The 24816-nt window shown below is 41.5% G+C and overlaps 1 protein-coding gene across 3 annotated transcripts in view; it reads right to left on the bottom strand.

The window, feature by feature from the left end:
* The window catches only part of LOC308071871 (uncharacterized protein), a 358228-nt gene that overhangs the window by 255593 nt on the left and 77819 nt on the right, over positions 1-24816 (bottom strand). For 2 of the 3 annotated variants that reach the window (XR_013931346.1, XM_080407936.1), the window contains exon 2: positions 3279-19981. The gene's annotated coding sequence lies outside the window, so the exon portion shown is untranslated. The other variant, XM_080407935.1, reaches the window with a different exon arrangement.

The raw sequence follows: 24816 nt of genomic DNA on the forward strand, positions 1-24816 counted from the left end.
CCAATAGCCAAGAAGCCAGCTGGGGCAGGGTCTATGATTTTCTCCCTTTCTTTGACACGACAGGCAAGGCAAATGCTTTGGTTTATTTAAGACTGAAGAGTAAGGGAAGATGAACAAGGGAAAGACAACGGGAATGTGCTAGTGGCAACAGGAATGTCAGTAAGGAACACATCTGGATAATACCTGTGCCAAGACAGAGGTGTTCAAACTATGGCAGAGGTCTAAAAGCTAGGACAGTTCAGCTATATTTTTCTATCTTCCAGTGATTTTGAAAACAATATCTGATGCTCAGCCTTTTTGTTTCTGACATGGGGATAACAAATTTTTGCTTACATAGTAAATGCTATGAAGTTTGATTAATCAATGTGAGAAAAATACTTTCCTGAGATGCTATGGAAGGTCAAACTAATGTTAGATCATGGCAAATCTGTATTTGATAAAGGACTTTCAATACAGGTATTCATATTTACTGAAAACACCACTAATTAGGTTTGTCATGAGCTGAAAAGAAAATATGTTTGTAAAAGGATTACAAAGGAGATCATGAGGTAATCCCAAGATGCTAACAGTGAGTTTGACATTCAGGACCGAGCCTAGCCCAGGTAAAATTGGTGTAACTACACCCAAATTAACAGCAGTTGCATCAGGACTGAATTTAACCTCAAGACCAGCAAAGTCAAGCCGGATTTGAAAAGAGAAGTGGTTGCTGGTATAGGGAACACTTCCTATCTGGGCTATGTCACCTGATACAACTGACATTAAAAAAAAAAAAAAAAAGTAAATACTCCGCTATAGCCAGAGTGCAAAAGATGGAGGGCTTTCCTGCTAATCCAAGACTTCCCAGGATTATTTTAATCTTCAGAACTTGTTTAATGCCAGATCATCCCTCCACAGGAGTTACATTTTCAGGTGTCCTTAGCTAGAGTCTGATAGCGCTTTCTGACTAATAAATGTCAATGTTGAAGGCCTGCTCCAAAAATGACTGGACTAAAAAGAGCTTCTGAAACATGTCTTACAGACAGGTTTACTGTCGTCTCCTCTTTTGAAACCACTGCTTAGTGATGGGGTTTAAAGCAAATGTAATAGTGGGGCTATGGTAGGGAAAAAGCACAAACTCTTGCTTTAAAGATGAGATGAGACAGAGAGAAAAAGATTCTGTGACTACTGCCCAACAATATTAAGATAATGATTAAACTAAAAGATGCAAATACACAAGATGTTTTATGCTACTAGGCAAGACCAGAACTGATATTAAAATGTCTCAAGAACATTATAGTATGTTCAGAGCAGGGGGGGTAGAAGACACAGAGGAAAACAGAAGAGAAGCCATATGGTCATAGCCAGTGGTCAAGGAACAAAACCCCCAAACAAAACAGAAAGTACAGGAAGAGAAATACAGGTTTTGAGGGAGAAACATCGATTATCACATCCCTCTTGTGCGCTTGCACAGAAAATTCTGGACGGATGCCCTACTGTGTTCAGAACCACTGTTTCCACCTGAAGCCAAATCTGAGGACTCTCCACGGTGTGTTCCTTACAAAGGGTACAATGGAAAGGATTTTTTCCTAAGTGGAAGAAGAATTATAATCCCAAAATTAAGCAGCATCAGTTTGTGACTCACTGATTCACCTGTGCTGCTGGAGCTGGCGTTTTCCATGGCAATCTGAACATATCTGATCTGAACCACCAGGAAGTTACTCTTCCACCTCAACACACTGAACCTCCTCAGGAGCCACCACCATCACAAGATGTGGGCAAGATTTCAAATAAGTAGGAAATGGTTTATTCAACAAATAGCCTTGCAAAACCCAAGAAAACAGAATGATGTTTACTCATCTTTCAGGTCTAAAACCTAACTTCTGACATCTTAATTTTCAACAGTAACAATCTCTATCACTGTTTGTATAAGGAAATAAAATGGGGGGAAAAACCAGTTTTATGTCAGAGCAAATTAAGACAGTGTAATTGACTGCAGAGAGGGCAGCAGCCACTTCCATTCTTAGCTGCAGATACATTAAAGATTCACATACTTTGTGCATTGGTTTGTCATATGGAAACTATTAGGGGTAGTGGGAACAATTTCTTCCTGTGCTCCCCCCAAAAGCAAGCCAAGTAATTACATGCCACAAATATGGCTGCACATCATCCTCACAACAGGCCAGTTGGTACCTCAGCAGCACACCGCACGTGTAAGCATGACTGAAGATGGATAGCATGACATTTATTAACCATGCACATAATTAAAATATCCTCAGAACAAAAATAACATATCTTGAATTCCACAGGACAGCCCAGACTGTGATCCTCGGTAAGTTTTATTACAGAGAGTTACACAGCTAAATCACTGGTATGGAAGCAGCACTCCAGGGACCGGTTTTGTATCAGCCCATCTGCCTAATCAGCAATGAAGCAACACAGACTGGACCTCCACGAGTGCATTAAGACGGCACAAGCATGCGTGCAGTGATATGGTGACCATGATCAGGGAACGGATCCAGACTAAACCAGCCTACTTATGCTGGCTCACCCCATGCCTGGACCCGGGGCATGCTGCAGCAGCAAGGACCCTGACTGGTGCAGAAATAGTTGCTGCTGCATCAGTGCTAGCACCAAAGCTCGAGAGAGGACTCGTCACTGCTCATATGTGAAGGACATGAGAAGAAGAGATTCAGAAGTTCAGTTTTGCTACCACAAGGGCTACTTTTTTTTCCAAAAACAGTCTGGGACTGTGCTTGCAAGGTACCTTTTTTCATAACATAATCACATCATCCACTGAGCCACCATTAGCTCAGGAGATACAGTTTTGAGCTCCAACTTGACTTTCCCCCAATGGTTCTTTTTCTCTTTGCTGTGCCCCTCCAATCAATTTCATCTGAATTATCATCTTTGTAAAACTTGTCCTATAATTGCTCCAGGAGAGCAGCATTACTACTGGCCTGTCCACAGAGGACTTTGTACTCCAGCCAGACTCCAGCGGTATATTAATAGAATAACTGAAACTGGGTTAGGGCAACGAGTGATTCCCAACAAGACAGCCCACCAGCTTTGTATGACTAGCAACAACAACTCCTCCTGCATAGTGCTACTAGTCTAAAATTAGAAAAGAGAGAAAAGGCCTAAGGAATAACCTACCTTCTATACCGCAGATAGATATCCCACTTGTAACCGTGGAAGTACATCAGCTATTCAAAGTTGCCTTCTTCTGGGACAGTTATCTATAATGCTGTCTGAGAAAGAAGAATTTGTAAAAGAGGAATAAATGTATAATCAATCAATACCTCCTCACGTATCATCGACTCTCCTGGACATCTTAAATTCAGAGACAATATTTCTGCAACAAACTGGCATCACAGGCAAAGAGCTGGCAGGCACAGAAGCAACCACAGTAATGTATGAATTTGTAAGATGCTTTGAATTTTGAAAGTTCTGTTCTCCCTCAAAAGAAGAGGATCTGAAATAACATCAAACTTGTACCTCATGCTTGATGAAAACCACCAATGACTAAGATTTCATGAAATTTTCCAAAGGGGAGAAGCTGGCAAGCAGAGTGCAGAAAGTGACATTGCTGAAAAGCAGATGGAGGCTGGGGTAGGAAGGATAGACAAGGATCCAGTGTGTTGGAAAGCAGGCCAGAAGGTGAGAGGGGGCAGGACAATGCCTGGATATTCTTCTAACAGCAGTCATTTGGGTAATTCAGTGGTCAGCCAGTCTATACTCAGCCAACAACAAGGTCCAAGGGCAAACATCTGGCAACATCCTCAGCCTTACAAAGGTCACCCAAAGCCTCACAGACACCAGTAAGTACCCAGCCTCACTGAAATCCTTTAAAAATGCTGCAAAATCTGCTTCTCACCAGCATACATATGGCCTGGTCTCCCTGCATCTCTCCACATCCTTCCTCCTTCGGGCCTGCAAAAGGGCATCCAGAGGCCCAGAGGGAAGGAAGGAACTCTCTTCCTCCTGGTGGGAGGGAGGGAGGGAGGCCATGAAAATTGGGAGGTAGAGAGGAGTCAGCCCAAGTACAGGGAAAACTAGCCCAGTCATGTAGCTTCTGTGGGCTCAATGCATGAGACAAGACGGGTTTCATCAGCCCTGTGGGTGGGTTCCCTTTCCCTGAATGCTTCTTTCCTTCCCAGCACAGCCACGCTGCCAGCTTATCGCAACAACCTTGCCACATTGTATCTGTAAGGATGGGCATAGGCCATCACCTAACAACCTTGGCTGGGCTGAAGAACCATTAGAGCTTCCCAAAGCAAAACTTTCCCGCTGCCAACTACTACAGATCTCAGAGCATCTGGTGAGTTAGCATCATCTGAATTTATTCCACTGGAACTCCCTCACCCCCTGCACCCGCGTGCACCCTGGCCAATTCCATTACTTCTGAGGAGCAAAGCTTTTGGTTGTCATGTATCTTTCAAAGCGAGATAGCAAAACTGCATGCTTATAATTCCAGCTCAGCTCACATTTCCTCTCCAGCACCTGCACACCTCTGAGCCCTGCACTACAGCACTGTCGCCAGCTCCAACAAATCCAGAGACGCTGCTACTGAGCAGATCTGTTTATATCCGTAAAAATTAGTGTTGCAGCTCCACCTAACTTAAGCAGTTTTTCTTAGGAAATTACAGCATGGCATTCAACCGGCTGTTTACAGCATAGAGGAGTAAGTGGGTATTGGCAGCATGTTTTTAATTAAGCAGGTAAAGCCTAGATTAAGCTACATCAAATGGACAGTGTTTCTCTAATTCAGTATTGTTGCTCTCCCCAGCCAGGGCATAAGGGGTTGGCCTTAAAATCCTTGTAACTAAAAAGCCAGTCTCATGACCAACTACATAATTGATTAAACACAAGTGTGGGCTACCATTATCGGGAAGTGCAATTTTCCTGGTGTCACTTCGAGTTTGAAATACCTCGAGGGTAATTACAGACCGGGATGCAACACAGAAGGCTTTGAAGTAGGGAAAGAAAAGATTAGGGTGGCTGAGACGATCTGCGCCTGTTCATTTGTCCTTCACGGCAAAGACATTAAGCTGCTGCGAAACAGTGCCCCGCCAGCGCCGGCGGTCATGGGCAGCCCCGGGGTCACGCCGAAAGCACCGCAGAGAAGCGGCCTCTTACCTCTGTGGCCCTAATGAAAGTTTCATGCAGCTGTGCTCCTCTTTGCCTCGGATTTGGCATGCCTCGCTGCCCGCTGCCAGGCTGACCACTCATGGCAGAAAGAAGTGCACTTTCTCTGACCAGCTAAATTATTTACCCCAGGAACAATTACATAACATGACACGCTAGGCTTAAAGAAAGACCCTCTTCAGCATCCAAGGAAAAAAGTGCTAAAACTAATTCAGAAATAAAGAGATCCAGTCTTTATTTCTAATTAATAACAGGTTAGAAGTAAAAACCGCTATTAGTGACAGAACATAACAAGGAAACCAAACCTGCATTGTTAAGAGAGCTATTTAAAGAAATGTTAATGAATTGAATTTGAAGTTCTTCTTAGTCAAGCAGGAAACAACTAATGGTTTAAAGAGGAAAAGTGAAGCATTATTAAATGCTGAATATTTATTATGTCAGTGACCAGTTTGCCAGAGGCTTTGAGGTGAGAAGGGAAGTTCAAATCCTTTCTGCTGTATTTACAGCTACAGAAAGGTAAATTCATAGGCTTTCTCACATATCACACAAAGGCTTTGTAATTTGTTTGGATTAATAGCATATTGTAGAAGCATAACACTCACACTTTAAAACTAAAAAATTCAGCAAGAGCACAGAATTATCATTTAACCATTACTGTCTTCATAAAAACAAGTGCTCTTAATGCCTTGCAGTACATCTTTAAAGTGCTTTAAAAGCCAACAGCTAATTCATCTTGCCACAGCCTACCTTGTGGTAGGCAGGAATCATTATCTCCCCTTTGCAGTTCAACGAGCAACAGGGAGTTAAGTGACTTGCCCAGGGCCACAGAGAAAGTCGGTTTCAGAGCTGGGTGCAAGACATGCAAGTTCTTGGGGTGTGCTACCACTCCAAGCAAACTTTGGGTAACTCATTCACAATATGGTACTAATTACAGAGTCTTTGAGGTTTTTTTGTCTTTTAGAACTAGTTTTTTTTTTTCAGATTTCAACAGGCAAGTGGGATTGGAGCTTTCTGGATAGTCCTGCTCTTTCATCCTTGCTCCATAACATACAATGAGATAACAGGTCTAAGAACAGTACTGCACACAGACCTAGCCAAAGGACCCACTCAGGCATTTACAGTAGGACCCATCAGGAGAGAAAACAAAATTTTTGGAACTTTCTACACTTTTGAGCAATGAGTGTGTCCTGCACAGGATGAACCGTACCACAAAAACTAGAAAGGAGGCCAAAGGTTCCCACATGGCCGTGAAGGGGAATTGAAGAGTCAAAAAGTGCCCAGCACACACCCTGGCTTGAGGCTTGAGCAGTGCTTGCCACAGCTTGTCTCTGGAAGCAGTGGTGGTTTGGAGTCACCTTTGTGTTTTGTGATACCTAGAGAGCACTTTTTTATGCAGGACTGCTCAAGGTTGCAATGATTACTAAACACAATGTCTCCAAGAAGCCATTTCTGATGCTGAGCATTATCACACACCAACCCCCAGGGGATAAGAACATGACTTTGGGCATTATCACTCAGAGATTCCCCTACTCTGCAGGTATCCTCCTGTAATCAGCTGTGTTGGCTTATTTTGTGCCAGTGGAGTGCTTGGCACACCACCCCCACACAATAAGGACTTAGGCTAGGCTGCAAAGCATAAAAAGGAATTGTTCAACTATGTTGGTACATGGCGGTGTGGAACAGAAGCCTCCCTCTGGCACCGCCAAACATAAGCCCACCATTAAAGCACATATTATTTAACTGCCATGGATATGACAATAACCACCCAAACATTAGATAATGAAGCTCTGGCTGTGGGAAGTCTGCAAACAGGATAGCAGATCAAGTCCTGGCACCATAAAACAGCCTTGAAAATTTCTGTATGGCAATTCCTATTCTCTCATGCCGGGTCTGGGTGGGATGAGGTGGGCAGATTATATGTTCCAGACAAGCTCCTGCCCACAGAGGTAGCTCCACAGAGGAATGTAACAGCAGATTTGACTTGTAGCCGGCCTGGAAAGATGCTTTAATTTATAACATGTGCTCAACAAGTCCAGGTAGCCACCATAACCTCTTCTCAGATGCACCAAACACAGTTCAGACTCCAAGAAGAAAGCCTTAAGAAACATAACTGTCCTGCCTTTCCCAGGTGTGTTACCTCTGACATTCACAGACGTATGAAAAGATCGATGGTGATTCCTGCCTACTTCTCCAGCAGAAGTTCAGAACTTGCCAGGTCCTAAAAGCTGGGGAGAAACTTTGCTTTACCCTTTGCAACTGCAGAGAGCACATAGCTAAGCTACCTCCTCAGTGCAAGCACTGGACATTTGTGGTTTCAGTACTGAAAGATTCAAACTCTGCAGCCAGCTCAGATATCTTTATTCCAACAAGACTTAATCTGACACTTGGTGCTATCTCAGTGCCACAGGTACATCCTGGTATATCAGATGCACCAATGAGAGCTCCCACTGCACCTTGCACCTACCAGGTTTTCACATTTCTGCACAGAGGTACCTGCAGTTTTTTTCAGTGATAGGAAATTCACATGTTGTAGAGGAGGAAATAGATGGTGGAGATGAAAAAACAAACATTATTTTCCCTCTAAAGCAGTCAGTCTGGTGTTGGGCTTTGTAGCTAATAGCACCCAACAAAAAGTAGATAAATTGTGAACTGGATATCCATGAAATGTGAATCATTAAAAAATATTCACTGTTCTTGCAATGGCACGTTTTAATCACACCACATTCCTTGTCTGCACTTGACTCATCAGTAAAGACTATCTTAGTGCACTCATGCTGGTTTTTTTCAAACATTAAAAAAAGTCTAGTTCAGTACACTAAAGCTTCTGTTAACATAATTCTAGAGGTCAAACCCAACTTCCAAATAAATATTTGCTGGATCTTATTTACTTCCATCAGATTTTATGTTAAATAAATGTGCACATATCCACTACTGTTTTAACATCCAAAAAAACAAAATTATCTCCACACCTAGACCAATGAAGCCATTATACCTGTAGTTCCACTGAAAAAAAGCATATTTAAAACTTTGCAACCACACATAATTTTTCTTGCAGGCAAGGAACAATCAGGTATAATTAAGCAGATATACTATACCCCTAGCAACCCAACTTTTGGATTTCAGCTAATTCCAGTGATTATTTAATCATGTGTGTTTCCCAAATATCTTTAAACTAAGGATTTGGATATCTCTTCCTGAATATACCAAGCTCAGTCCTGCACAAAGAAAGTAATCTTCATGAAAAAGGATACAAATGCTTTAACTTAATAGCAGATATGCACAATCATTTGAAATTCTGTCTAATTAAAGTGTTAACTTTCTATAGAGACTATGTTTGCTCAGAAGAGAGGTAAAGCCATGATGTTTGCAGATATCATTTCAGTTGTATTGCTTCCAGGGAGTATTTTATTTGTACAAACCTAGAATCCTTCTCTACTCCATGTAAAAAATAGATTAGTCCCTTGATAGCCTTGAAAGTCATATCACTCACAAGAAAATTAATAATGCATTACAAAGTATATAAATTTTAAAAATTAGAGGAAGTAGGTTGTAATGGTCCAAAGACCACTGTCCATCCCTGTTCACATCCAGCTTTCACAGAGAGTTTAACATCTTCCACTCTGACAGCACAAAATGGTATAAGCGCAATTATTTCTGACAACTTCCCATTAAGCCCCCAGTGTCCCTGGCCATCCCACGGATGCAGCTGAGTGAAGCTACGAGTCCGAAACAAAAGCTCAGAGTGGGTGAGGGGAGGAGGAAGGCAGTGTCCAGACAGCCGCTCCTTGGTGGCTCTGGTCCCCAGTGTAACCCCCTAATTTAGAAGATGCTCCCAAACACTCCAGCACACCTCTTGCTTAAAGTGGGATGCACTGCAGCTCACTGTGCAGTGCCAAACCCAGGCACACCAGACTGCACCCTTCAACCTGCTTAGAGCAGAGGCTCCTTCTATCGAGGTGCTGGCAGGCAACAGGATTTGGAAATTTGCTGCACCACAATAATGAAGAAGCACCAAGTCTGAGCAGACTTCTGTACATGGTATTTATATGGCAATTGCTTCAACTCACCAATGGCTAAATACCATTTTAAAAGAAAACAAAGATAAAATAGAAGAAAACGTACATTTGCAACATAAATACATCATACATTGAGAAAAGCTAAGAAGACACAATACTGTATGCAGGTCAGCCTTGTAGCAAGGTTTGCTCTACTAAGGTTAATGACCAAGAAAACAAAAAGTGCTTGATGTTAAAAGCAATAAAACTGGTGATTTCAATGTGTAATCAAAGCATGCAACCCCTTCCTTCCAAAAGTTTCCATTAAAAGTCTGCTAATGAAATGTACAGGGGACTCAGTGAGGAAGCAGAAAGGAGGGAAAGAACCCAGACCCTCTATTATTTTGGCAAAGTACCCCCGATTTTGGTGTGGTGCACAGAGAGCAGCTATAATCCCAGGGACACCAGAGGAGTTTCAGCCTGTTTCCAGCCAGGGCAGAGCTCAGCCTTCCCTGCCTTTTGGTTAGAACCATTGCTCTGAAGGTGACCTGGAAACAAATTTCTAGTACCACTCTGTTGTGGGTTGTTGTGGCACCAGGCACAGCAACTAATGCAGTCTTTGTAGCAGCAAGTATATGGCAATGCAAAATCAGGTATTTTCTTTTACCTATTTAAAGTCCAAACTAGTCACTATTCCTTCTGGGTTTGGGGTACAGAGTGAAGGGGCGGAAAGCCTACCACCTGCTTCCTTCCTCGGACAGCAGTAAGCTCAGTCTCTGCACAGTGCCACCTGAAGACGTCAGCGTTGCAAGCGGTCTCCAGAGGCATCAACAGACTCCCAGCCTCATTTCTAAAACACAGAGCAACATGGACATTTCCTCTGCAGCTGCTACAAATACTCTGAAAAATAACAGAGACCAGCTTTTATATGACTGCCACACATACAAACAAACAACACCGCTACACCACATGTAATCACTCCCTCTGAGAAAACAAGTCACAATGGGTTGTGCTGAGTTTCAGGAACACACGGGATAATGAGGGAACAGAATATTTGCCATGGGAGTTCAAATCTGAGTTTACCAGCATAACACTACTCAAAAATTTTGAAATTCACTGCAAAATGCTACCTGGAGTTTTTGTGGCATCCAGAATAACCTTCACAATACCTTCTTAATCTCTCACCAAGAAAATAAAAGGAGCACAGATCAGAAATAAAAGGTGTGCAACCTGCTAGTGCAACTTATATAGCTTTGCTGGTTTGTGTCAAATATTGGCTTTTTACACAACTCCAGCAGGCACATAAAGCTGTGGAAGGGAGCACGATGAAATGTTGGGCGTACATAATATTTCTGTTGCAGCTGTATCCAGCAGCCACCAGATCCCAGGTCTGCATACCCAGGAGGTGATGGCCCTGAAGTCCCAGGTTCCTGCTTTGCAGAAGCAGAGCTACATGCATCCAGCTAGGGGAGGAATATCCCATCCCAGCAAGGGAATAACTGAGATCCTGACTGGTTTATGCTGAGAACCTGTAAAAGCGGGCAAGAAGAGCTGCTCATCCAGACCCACATCCAGACGAGCAAAACACTTCTGTCCTCAGCCCTCTGCACAGACATGAAGGTGAGGCTATCAGGAACAGCTCTGAAAAAAACAGCTTTAAAGCCAAACTTTGCATATATAATATAAATTAATAGAAATTAATCACAGTGAAACAATCTACTGATTATAAGGAGCTAATATCTGGGCAGGATAACTGTGATTTTGACACATTCCTTAAACATAAATATCCCTGTTTCTTCACTCCTAAAAAAGCTTATGTTTTGTTTGTATTCCTTCTAACTCGCTGTTCTTTGACTGTGCAGCACAATGTTGCAGTTAGAGCTGTCAAGCATCCTGGAGCCATAAGTATTTTTCAGACCACTCATTAACAAACACACTTCCAATCTCAATATGTGTTATCAAAATGAGATCTTTTCTCAATAGTTGACAATTATGTTTTATACAGTTACACGCTTACAATTGGTGACACCGTATTGTTAGATTTTGGTACTGACTTTTAACAATGTGCTGCCTAATTACATTTTGTATTATATTCTGAGTGTATAGGAGTATTTTATTCGTGGCCCCACTTTATTCTGCAATTTTTTTCTCAATAAATGCAAAATAATAAAATCCCAAATCCTAGTGTGTAGAGTATTTTTATTGACCCAAGTGTTCTGCTAGTAAACACAACTTTGATGGTTTCATGAGTGAAAGTTTATTAGGCTGTGTTAGTTTTAAAATACAATTACCAGGGGACCGATGTTGAAATCATTTCTTACAAGACAAACTTGGTTTTGGATGCTTTCCCAGCACAAGCACCACAACGAAAGCAAAATGGCTATCCTGAGTCATGACATTTTGCATCCATTCTTGCAGTGGCAAATGTTTAAACATATTAATCCTGTCTGCCACTTACACAGAAAAAAAAACCCAAAAAGATAGCTTTGAAAGATCTGTTCCCTATTTGGTCTCTTCAGGGTATTCCTCGCAAATGATTAGCCAAATACCCTTCTTGTAGATCCACCCAGCTGGCAAATACCAGACTGCCTGTCACAATAGTATCTAGACAGTGATTTATCTAATGCCTTGCGTTGCTTCATATTTTTACATTAATTTCACTTTACTTGTTTTTGTGGAGCTATCCCCAGACTCCATCAATAAGACTGAGAGAATTAGGTCCAAATGGTCCTGTTCACCCTAAAATTAGGAAGCTAGCCCAAGGAGAAACAGGAGCTCAGATCAAGCACCTGAGCTAAGGAGCTATTTTCCAGCATTACTGCCTCCAAAAGAAGGGTCTCTCCTGAAACATCACAACATCAGCCAACCAACATTTCAGATCTGACAGCACATTTAAGGAATTGCCAGTTCCCAGGAGTGTTCTTGGAGAAAATCTGAGGTGGAGACCCAAACCACAGGGGGTACGCAACAGTGCTGTTTTGAAATACCCTCTGCGCCCTGGACCACTGAGCTGCCCAACAATTACACCATTCTAACCTGACATCCTCCCCAGCTTTTAGAAAGAGCACCTGCACTCATAAATTTTCATTTTAAGCAGCCAGAAGAAAACTTCATACCTGGCCTGTATACAAGCAACAAGGTCACTCAAACACCCAAGACTTTAGCTCCCCTCTTGGCCACGCAGCAGGACCATTGGTACCAGGGCAGCCTCATGGACCCTTGCACATCCAGGTCTATCAGCTCCACACTGAGCCAGCATCCTTCCCATGGGACATCTCCTGTCTCTTACCTTGGGATGAGCCATGGCTGGTGCAATACCTTTGCTAAAATGTTCACAGGTGTCCATAAGGCCCCTCAAAATAAAGTTTGGGGAATTGTTAAGACAGCATTTACTAGCAGTGCACAGGGTATGGGGGAAGAGCACCACTGAGGGAGGCAGGAGCAAGAGCTGTACCGTTCCCCTGCCTACACACCATATTGTCTTCCTCCAGCAAAGCTACTCCAGAGGCTTTCTGTGATGCCAAACAACATGAGCGAGGAGGATGAAAAAAAAAACCAAAAAAATCCCAACAAAATAGCCTCATGAAAACATCTTGTCTGTTCATTTCCACAAGTGCTAGCAAGGCGTTCTTTAAAATCATACACATGTAAAAAGATCTAGAGGTTGCTGGTTAGTTTGTCATATATTTTTATAGGCTTTTCTGAATGGTTTTAGATTTGACATAGTAACTGACTGTTACTAGAAATAAACTGTAAGTCAATTCCATGCTTCCATAATTCACTGCCCAGGGTTGTTCAAAAAGATTTAGTGATACTTGTGATAGACAGCAAGCCTCTTGATGTTTTCATTTTCACTTAGTGCCTGTAATTCCTCAAACTTGCTGACCTCTACGGAACAGGATGGAAAAGGGCTCCAAAACTTCTTTGAAGGCATTCACTCACCAAAACATTTGAAACATTCTCATTTCACTTCTTTTCAGGGCACAAGCATCAATATGGGAATAAAGCAATTGTTTTTGTTTTTAAGAAGGCAGCTGCTCTTGTTATCTCCATGACTGATTGTGTGGTTTTAATCATTTATAATGGAACAAGGTGAACTCCCCCCCCCCCCCCCCAAGAAAAAAAAAAAGTTTTTGTGGCTCAGAATGTAAGTTCTTCTGACAGCTACATATTGATATTTCTCTGACCAAGCGCCTTCATTTTGAACTTTAGCCCTTCTGTAGACATTTCCTTCTTTTCTCCAGAAGTTAACAGATATATTTTAAAGGCTCCAGGCCTGGATGTAAAAATATACAAACAAATCTGTGCCTACAGGGCCTGCTACCAGGAATGCTGGTTAGCTGGGGCTAACAAACATTTGAACATTCAAATACTTAAGATACACTCACATTTCTGCCAATTCTGCGTGAAACCCACACAGGCAGGCAACAGTACACATTCCTTCTCCAGGAAGCTGATGGCCATGAACTATTTAACTGTAATAGTAGGAAGAGGTAACAAGCAAAACTGCTGTTGCGGCTCCTCTTAATGCAGGGTTCCCAGGACAAAAGCACCTTGATAGTATCAGCACGGATCTGTCATTACAATTTAATTACCAACAACAGGCCACTGACATTTGAAACTGCTTATCAGATTCTGATCCTGAAGGTGGACCGGAGGCCACTTCTCCTTCCCCTAGAGGATAATTTTTACCTACACAGAAAACACCATATGGTTAGCGCTGGGCTGGCATTGCACGTGGAAACCTAGTTGCTTGTTTTCTTTGCAGAAGCAGAGACCTCCCCAGTGGTGCTGAGCACCACTGAGGGCTGTGGCCCTACCACCACCACAGAGCAGGTGGGAAGCAGCCAGGATCCATGCATAAGCAGGATTATTTTGGGAATAACTAAAAAATCAAAAAATCAAAGCATGGCAGCCTGGCTCCCAAGACAAGGTGTAGCAACAACTGGAGACGGAGCCTTCTTGGAGTATCTTAAAACAACCAGTTTGGAGACCACCTATGGTTTCAACCAAATTGGACTGAACCCCTTCTAGTAAAACTTGACTCTGCAGTGTTTGTAGTGGAGATCATTCTAATACCTACAAGTATTTTACAACAGATGGGGCATGATTCAGCTTTACACTGTACAGTCACCCATATAAACTATATCCCAAAAGTCTTCACAGACACACACACACACACAAAAGACAAACCACACACACACCACAGGAAACTACTTCTAGCAAAAAAAGAAAGATAGTAATTGCATTAATAAATGTCAATGCATTTAGACATCCAGTTATTAACCGAGAATTTGGAAGGATAGGAAGGGGAAAAAAATTATTCATGTTTAGGCTTTGCATGAACCTCAACATCAAATGGACCATTCACCTCTATTTCTTTTCTTCTGCGCATTAACTATTTAACATTATTTTATTTTTCATCTTTCATTATATTTTTATTTTTCAAATTGCAGGCTTTGCACACCTAACAGAGCCGTCAAAGATCTTTCAAAATCTGTCTAGTAAGCCAGTGGCTTGTTAAAAATCAATCAGACAACAGAAGCCAGCACTGCTGACACAAAGCCATTAGCTTTTATTTAGACATTTTCACATATTGTCTAAACTTTGCTTTTTGTCTAGAAAGTTTACACTACACACTCCTATTTACTCACTCACAGAAGAACCCAGAAGGGGAGGTCAGTTGTGACTCAGGAAAAGGAGGGAAGGAGTACGTTGAGAAAGACGCACTGGAAAGCTAATGTGCCTTCTGCACTTTTAGCTGGAGTGCAGGAAAAGCCCCTACACACATAGACACATATACAGAACATACATTTTGTATGAATCGGGCCTTTAGTTTTAATCCTCTTATAACATAGGCCAATTAGGAATGAGTTGGCAGGATAAGGATCTTTACCAGCTCACTTGAACCTAGGAGAGGTGGAGTTTGCTTTACTGGTGGCTCCCATTCACATATTTGGCCAAAAAAATGTGACTGTCATTAAACACCTCTATCACAAATGCTCATTTTATATGGGTTGAAAAGTAAAAGCAGAAGACCAAAAAAGTGTCCCTTGGCCCCATCTCTCACTTTCAAATAAAATCAATTACAGCATCTCTACTTGCCTGAGCTTTGGAAAGATAAATACCAATAAATACAGATCTAGAATTGTACCTAGAGAAAGTCTTAGGTATGCAAGTCCTCTGAGAGCTCCCCTCTTTTTATCTATAATTGATCCTCTTCACCTTCAGAGTGTCTCAAGGTCAAAGCTTAGTTAAGAATTCCTTTTAAAATATGTTATAGACACTTCTCTGTATATGCTGCATGTTTTGCAATGCATGGATGATTACAGAATCACAAACCCCAAGCACATGAATTGTAGAAGTAATCAGCCTAAGAGGTGCATATATAGCTTACCAATGCTGCATTGGGTAAAGGAGCATCTTCCAGACAAATGTATCGTTTTTTGTTGCGGGTTTTTTTCCTTCTGTACAACCACATTAAGCATTTTCAAACAAACATAATTAGCACTGAGGACTGAAATGGGCTTGCAAACATTCACTACATTGGAGCCAGGCAGTGCCTTGTGACATTCCTTGTAGCTGGATATAGGGAAGCCCTGCATTTGTAGTAACAGTGAAAGATTTTACCACAGGGAGCAAGAACGGGTCTTAGACCTGCCCCACTCACACTGCCCTGCTCCAGGTGAAGAGCTCCTTTGGCTCGCTCTTGTGCCCACCCTGTAAATCCATATTAACGGCAAACCACCAAACGTAGATGGCAGCCGAGACACATAGCAGCGAGTGAGCCCTCTCACTTCACTATTAACTGACAGCCAAACTGGGTCAAAAGTGAGCACAAGCATCAGCCCAGGTCAGCCATTGCAGAGCATGGCACAGCATATTTCAAATGGGTAGGTGGTTCCCAGTCCTGTTTCTAACAGACTGATAAATACTGCAAGCTGCATCACTGCAGGTTTTCTTAGCAAAAACCAACATGTTGCACAAGAGGGAAGGTTAAATTGCATGTTCAAGCCAAATTAGAGCGTATCTAGCAAATGTTCAGCACTACATTGGAGGGAATAAAAGGGTCTCGCTTGTTGCTGGGTGGGGACTTTTCATCTGAATTTTCCAGAAACTGAGAGTAAAAGATCTTTATGGTCCCTTCTAGTCTCAAAATCTGTGCATTTAAGAGTCTAAAGAGCTTACAGCCTGATGTTCCAAAACATCTCCAGCTCCCCAGGAAATCAAGGTAAATAGCTTGGGTGGCATCTCCAAAGCAGGCCCCAGGTCTGTTGTGCTGTCTGATCCAGCCCAGTGCTCTGCTGCTGAATTCACATAGGAATGATAAAGAAAATGAAAACTTGATAAAGAAAATGAAAACCTGGCAAAACTGAACTGTGTAATCCTAAAATTAAAAAAAAAAAAAATTTAGAAAAAAAACTTCCAGCTCATGATAAACATTATAATGAAGTCTCTAATTTTCCTAATGAAAGAACTAACTATCAAGATAAAAGTAAAATGATTTATTAGATTTTCAAACATCACAGAAATAAAATAGTGAATCAGTCTAGGCAGTAACTATTCCATCTCTACTTGCAGTCATTAACTCTTTGCCAGCTGTAAAGACATCCTAACAACTCTGTTTAATTCCATAAGCCTGTCTATAAAGCAGTACTAAACAATAATTACTATTGACTCGTTAAACATGGGTTGAAATCTTTTTTTTCAAAATGGGCCTGAAGACATGAGTATGACTGAGAACCTGTCTGTGAGGGCTAAAATGCTCTTCAAAAAAACCCCAAGGACTACAAACTTCTGAAACTTCAAAGAGGGCACCCTAGTCACTGCCAGCTTGGCTCCCCATCTCTCCCGCCTCTGTCCCCCTGCACTCATCCTGCCCCAGCAAAAATCAGCCTGAAGTGTCCACAGTGATTTTAAATCCTGCAGCTCTCCGGCAGCTTCCCTCTTATTAAAGCACAGAATATACTGCTTGTTGCTAGACAAAGTCCCCCCTCCGCCCTCCTTTCTCTCTCACTAATGGCTTTTTTCACGATCTGCAGCAAGGATAATTTAATCTGTGAAGAATGGAAATTTCAGTGTTTGTATATCGTCAGTTATTACCTTTTATTTCTAAATTGTGTATTTGGAAGAGGAGGAAAGACTTAATGCCTTTATTTGCTGTGGAGCAAATGTTCAAGGATACTGCAGAAAGCAGTTTATCCTAGCATAATTTTAGATGCTGAAACTAGAAGGTGCTCCAAGCCACTCAGCTGCCCATCTCCTCGATGCAGGTGCACCCACAGCCATCCCATGCACCCCATAGCACCGTCTGCCATTTCCCGCCCATTGCAACCTTGCTGTTCGGGGGCAGATGGTTTATATGTTCACTTTTTGCATTTGTTCTGATCACTCTTATCTATGTCAAGAATGATGGAGGTGCTTCAAAAGGCAAAATGCAGGCAAGCCTCATTGCTGTGGCAGACAAGCCCTTTCGCCTACCCCTTCATGCCAAGGAAAACTCCAGCAACACTGCCTCTTTGTGCTCTGATGCAACCGAACAAGGCAATCACGATGAAGTACAGACGGATACAAAAGGCACAAATAAAAAAAAAAAAATTCTGCGTGCAATAACATTTAAAGCTAGCTATATATTAAGCAAGAAGATGGTGGTAAAGTCCTCTTCACTGGCTTATGAAATTCAGGCACAAATAAAATCCAGGAGGTAGCGCAAATGCTGTCTTCACAATATTTAAGCCAATGAATATAAAAAGAGGAATTGGAATATCAAAAATAATTATGTGAAAATAACAGAGTTTATTTTCCCAGGAGCTTGCCCACCTGCAAGTCCTGGTTTTGCTTATGTAATCCTGCATTTGTCTGAGCAAACTGACTGATAGGGATAAAGCAGGACTCAGCATGCTTGTGCCAGGGCTGAAATTCAGCCTGCAAGTTTCAGAGACCCCTGAATTATTATGGGAATTAATCAAAGGAAGAGTAGGAATTCAGCCTAAACGTTCATCCTTTGGTGACTTTTAAGTTACATCTAGTATCATTATTTCACATCAAGCTTCTGAAAATTATTTAATTTTTTTCTCTGTTTCATGCCAAGGTCTTAATCTTTACTGCACTGGCAGTGAGAACATTTTAAAGAATCACTTCCCGAGACACATTTAATACATTTCCAGTAAATTGTACATAAACCTGTCCAGCTGGCTGGGTCATTTAATCAGCGACACACCCACTGAGTGCAGGATGCCACCTGAGATTTACCTCAATGCTTTCAAAAACAAAACGATGATGGGATAAAGCTTTGCTAATGTGTGAGTGCGATGGGGAATACAATGATAACTGCCCACTAGGGAGTACAAGGATCTTTTTAAGTTTTGTTATGGGAAAGATTACATACTGGATTAGACAAAAGGGTTTTGAAGATCAGCACTGAAATTACACCGGCTTTAGGAAAAGCAGCATTAAAATGCTGGTTGACTATTTAAAACCACTTAAGAAACAGACGGTAAAGTTTATCAAGTGTTTTTGAGCTGTATCCTGCACTGTTTTCAGGGACTGCTAACATGCTTGGGAATGCAAACAGAAGTTTTCATGGGATGAGGGGTCTGAGCAGGATCTGCCATGTAAAAAGCAAAATGCCGACTGTCACTTGCTCACAGTCAGCTTTGCTGAAATTAAACCAATAAAGAATGTTTAAAATGGCCCTTTTTTAATGGTTACTCTTATGATATGTTTGCTGAATCCAAGGCTGGGGGGGGAGGGGGGAACAAAGAGGATCTCTTCATTTTTCACAAGGTGTTTCTGATAATGAGTTCAGAGGAGGCAAAGCACTAAGGAAAGACATCTTTCAAAAGCCAACCCAGGCAAAGGCATACCACAGAAAGCTGGTTTGCCTCCAAATTAAAAAAAAAAAAAAAAAAGTTACTTGTTTATGTATGGTACAAGCAACAGAATCCTTTCCTGCAGGTAATCTTGTACCTTTATGAGTGACATCACCAACAAAGTATTAAGGGTGGCCCTGGAGCCTCTTCATGGGGAGCCAAAAAGTCCCATTGTCAAGACTGAGGTTTGGAGCAGCACATGGGTCCTGCTCAATTACAGTTGTGGCTGTGCAAAACTTTAGCACTTGGTGTCACTGAAGCCCCTAATGAGAAGTTGGGTGACAAGTTACAGCCCCTTCCCCTCCCTCTGTCTCCACCAGCATCTGCAGCTCCCTCCCTGCCTTGTGCAGTTCTCAGAAGTTCAGATACCCTGGCATCCTCACTGCTGTTCATCACTGCCGTTTAAGTGAATTTAATAAAATTATTTTTCTAAACTGTTTTAGATGCCATATCTATAATCCATAAAATTTATTGTACCTTTATGTAGAATTATACTGGAGTTGAATATATAAATCAATTTATAAGGTCTAATGACATACAAACGCTTAAAAACTAAAGGCGATGTAGTAAATTCAAATTACCATTACAAATGTAAGCTTTGTAGTCAGTGTGTGACCCGCTAAGGATTATATTTAACTCCCCTGAGAGTGGTTTATCATAAAACTTTATACTTTTATTACAGTGAATTATTAACTCCTCCATGATGTGAGTCATTCCATGCTCTGACTATAGCTTTTTTAATGACACTATAATAGACATCTTGCTAATAGCAGCAGAATTGCTACCGCTGAGGTTAAAAAAAAAAAAAAAAGACAAAAAAAGGAAGAAAAGAAGTGAAAAGAAAAGATACGCGGGACAAATATGTGAAAATGCATTTCCCAACAGAATAAAAAATAAGAACCTGTAAGAAGATCCATTCGAGCCCGAACTATGTAGAGGTTATTAGTCTTCTGACCACATGGAAAACCAATAAGCTTACCAGGCTGGTATCTGAAAATAAACAAAATTTTTTACCGTTAGAAGACACAAAAGTCTAGATGATTGTGATCAGGAGGGCTTTTTCTTTCACATGGAGAAAAATATTTTTTTCCCCCTGATGCTACAGTTTAAGCAAGGGACTTTAAGCCATCTTCGTACAAATTACTTGAAAATCAGTCCTCCTTCCAAGGAAGCCACTGCAGACTTTTCCCAATCAGCATTTGCACTATCCCCAGCGATCTGCAATTTAATATCCATATTACCAGAGCCTCCTCTAGCTGCTGGAACTGGTCCAAAATCCTGGGAGATTTCTAAGTCTAGGGTTGACTTCGTTATCAGAAAAACAAATCCAAGGGAGGTGTTTCACTTCACCTCTTTTTTGTTTTATTGTAAATTTCAAAACAGGTCCGCCCAACCAAGAAATGTCACCTAGGCTAGATGAATTGCTCTCTCCAAAAATCAAGCTCTGCTTCAATTACATATTCAGCCAAAAGTGACTGTTCTTAAGGAAAAGCTAGCCCATTTCTGACCAGATTTCCACATTTTGCAAGCACAAAGGATTCTTCCATATGTTTGAATATGATTTTAAAACGACATGCACACATTTTTCCATAAGAGAGTTCTACCAAAAAGTGGCTAACTACAATCTGAAGCATGCCAGGTCATGTGACATTACACAAAAAATGAACCTGTGGATATTTTTAAATGATCCTCACAAAAATAAAAATATCCACTTCTTATATCTTCAAGATTTTTTAAGTATTTGTTATTACTAAAACACAGTCCAAAAAAAATCAAGGAGACAAACTTCCTATTTCTTCACAATACTCATCAATCCATTGATAGCACTCATTTGCTAGCAACCTAACCAGAACTACTGAAAAACAACTGGAAAATTCAAACTGGCAAAGGGGGTCAGTTACCTGTATAGCCAAAACCCCTATAATAGAATGCGTTGAAACAATAGTAATGTATTACAAGTTCTCTGAAAATTCAGGAGCTGCTCAGACCTCTCTACTTGAGCATCTTTCATTTAACAAGTCTATTTGTGACCGCTATTTTTCAATAATTGCATTTGCTTCTCTTTTGAATGGAGACAATGGCTACCACTGCGGTTACTGGATGTGCACTTGTGAAATGCTAGAAGGACCTTGCACAAGGTTTTGCTGCAGCACAAAACTACATGGGGAGAATAACCCACAGAAAATTAAATCCTGCCCCACAGAAGTGTGCCTAGTTTATCTGTTTTTCCTAGAAGACGACCTTCATTTTCAGCCTTCCCATGGCTGCAGGGGTTTTCAAAGCAGAGGGCTACAGGATCTTTGATACATTGTGCATTTTGGGGTTTGATTGATTTTTTTTATTTTTTTTTTTGGGGGGGAGGGGTTGTTGTTGTTTTTTCCCCAGCAAGGTTGAGTCGAGGGTAAGCAAGGAAATCACTTTTTATTTGAGGAAACTATTAGCATTTCTAAAACCAGAATGCATTATTTGGGTGTAGAAGATCTGAGTATTTAAACAACTCTGTTTTGGTAAATGCACACTGATCTCTATTTGTGTTTTTAGGCAAGACTTGATGTTTAGGTATAAGCAAAAAGACTGCTTTGCTGCATACAACTAGAAGAGATTTACCAAAACTCTGTGTGCTTTTAAAAAGTAGCTTTCTGCTTAGCAGTTACTGCTCAGGCCCAGTTTTACACCAGCAGGGACAGGCTGCGCCCTTTGCAGCAGAGGCACATGTCCCTTTTCCTGCATGGATTTTCCCAGGACCAAAAGAGAAATTTGCCTAAGTCTGGTGATAATTATTAAAAACCAAACCAAAAGAACCCTCTGCTCAGTGCCACTCCACCAGTAGTTTCTGGGCCAGAACTGAAATAAAGGAAAGTAGTTACACATGTAAACTCAGCCTGTGGAAAAGCAAAAAGTCTGCTGTTGCAACACAGGAAGACACTCTCTCTTTACATGGGTTTTATGGGGCAGTTTAGCGTTGTGCTCCTGTTTGGGTTTTTTGTGTCACCAGCCTTTCTTTGTCAGCATTTATTTATTTAACTATAGGTTTGTTTACAAGTGGTTTTCAGCCCAGAGAGCAATTAAATATTAGATTTACTAAAGCTATGTGAAGTTGCAAGGGTCAAACACAGTGACACCAGAGCAAACCCGCATGGCCACTGGGGATGTCACCACTGTGCGCGCTGCTCACCCTTTCAGAGGCAAGGCGCTGAAAACTGCACCATTTCCTGGAGTCAGCCCTGCTGAAGGCAGGTCCTGTTTGTTCATCATAAAACCTGGTCATTAACCCGATTCATCCCCTGTGAGTACACTGACCCCTGGTCCCATCCTGAGCACCTCACCAGACAAACCTCTGCTTGCCTTCAAGGTGAAGGAGAAACACATGCACACACGGAAGAGAATCAGAATATTTGGGGGCGGGGGGGCGGAGCAAGGGAGACGGGGAGATGGACTTTTCCTGAGCCAACCAATCACTTCATAAAGGGACACAACAAACCTAGGAAAAACTAATGACCCACCCACCCTCCACTGCATTTGGTTTTAAGGTCATAAAGAAACTCATTCATGGCACCTGCCCAAGTTTATAATATCTGGAAACTCAGGATGTCAGGTCTCCTCTTTCATCTACACCAGATTTACTTTGAGCTGTAAATATGTTCAGATATCAGCATTCCTACTCATTTCACAGGTGATTAAAGGAAGAACAGGAACAAACTGCACCATGAAGGATGGCACAGACCACTGTCATGTTCTCCCTTCAGTGGTGAGGCAGAGGCTGGTTTGCAGCAGTGTTTAGAGGGGTACCCTGGGGCAACTTGCCTCTCCATGTAGCTAGCAACGTTACATATTTAATATTAGCTGGGTTCATGATTTATATTTCATTATCCTCCGTCACAAAAGATCCAGTTCAGGGGTGATATCTATAAACTTTATTGTGGCAAACAAAAGAAATCAAAGCAAAGAGCTCCTTTGCCACAGATAGATGGGTGGCCCAAGCAAGGGGCAGCTGCCTTTTGAGAAGCCTTGAGGAAAAATGCAATTTCTTCCAAAAAGCCTAAGGAAACAGTGAGGCTGGGCAGGCCATCACTCCTGCAAGATACTACAAATGCTCCCGCCAAACTCAGGGGCTTAGATTTGATTCCTTCTTCACCATGCACAGCTATCAGACTTTCCTGACATCCCCTGTATATAAGATTGAAAACAAACTCCACAAAGTCCCTGCCCTGCCATACAGGTTGTACCAATATAGAGAGTCAATCAAGACCACAAGAATCTGGGAGTTCAGTGATAACGTTCCTTCTGACAACCACATCTTGCCAACACGCCTCTCTGTCAAAACAGTGTGCATATTACTGAGCAAATTGCCAACTTTATGCTTTAACAGACATGGGTACAGCAAATAGATCAGGGTACAGTTCCATAAGCTCTTTAACTCTGAAATTTTACTTTGGTGCATTTTAACCCCCTACTCTAATGCTGCTCCTCAGGAACTGTTGGTTTTCTTTTTCTTTTTTTTTAACATCTAAATGTCCTTGTTTCTGAGAAGGAGAGGGAGATGAAAGAAAAAAGTTAAGAAGTACAGTGCACGATTTCACATTCAAATAAAAGAGGTGCTGTACTTCAGGAAGTTATAAGCACCTACAAAAAGGAGTTTATAATGAAAATGCCTTTTCAACCATAACTATAGCATCATAGTAGTAATGCTATAATACAATAAACTATCCTATTAAATCTAAAGACTTAAATGTAATAAGGCAGTGGTTGCATATTAAATAAATTCCAAATGATTATTAAAAAATCTTTTTACTGAGGTTTAACAACTGTGTCTTATACTTGCTGCCTTATTACACCCAAATAAAATGTATGTACGGGAACATGTATTTAAACTATTGCATAAAGCACACACAAAAAGTTATCAATGGATTATTAAAATCTAGAAGGAACCCAGCCTTTGTAATGTGCAGTTCACACCTTTGGTTTAATGCGAACAAAGTCAGCACAGTCACTTACCAGGCCCAAAATTGCTGCGTGTGCCTGCTAATGATGGCCATGTAGCAGCCCCACTTTGCCAAGCAGCATCCAATGTCCCCAGATCACAGCAAGGGGTTAGCCCATGTGCGATGCTACTTCTCTGAGTACATGTCCCTACTCAGTGGGGCTCTCAAGGAGCATGCAGTTTTCACTACTTAAAATCATATCCTTTTGGAATGCAGTAGAGAGAAAAGTCTATTTGCATACAATAGACGTTTGAAAAGTAGGGGTTCTCAGGGAGGGAAGCAATGGGACAAAAAATGTAAAGGCATGCAGAAATTTTAGCAGCTTGCCTAAAGCCATTAGGAAGCAAATAACATAAGTGACAGAAAGTATATGCGCTGCTACTGTACCAAAATCCTTGACGTCATTTGAGACTGGGTTTTTTTGTTTGTTCATTTGTCTGTTTTTAAGTTTGTAAATTCAAGTTTAATCAAGGTGGCTGAGAAAAGAGATTAACCTTAAACTCTATTTCTGGCCAACAAGAGACAGAGGAAATGTTGCAGCAGGCAAGCAAAAATGCATTGTTGACAAATGACTCCATTTATAGTCCAGATTTTGGACACCTTGTCCTTAGTCACCAGTGACATCTAATTTGTCCCTAAAAAACCTAGCCCTTACATCTTTGTTACTTTAGGCTTTAGGTTAAGGCATGTGGATGTCCCTCATAAATCTGATCTCCTATAGGGCCTGTCTCTTTCCAGTAGCTTCCCAGTTGAGGAGAAAACAACGAAAACCAAAACCCACCACTACACATTCTTTTCCTTCCTGTTCCAAAGACCTCATCAGGAATGAAGAAATTGTCCTAA

This window comes from Falco punctatus, assembly GCF_963210335.1.
Source record: "Falco punctatus genome assembly, chromosome: 12".
Classification (NCBI taxonomy): domain Eukaryota; kingdom Metazoa; phylum Chordata; class Aves; order Falconiformes; family Falconidae; genus Falco; species Falco punctatus.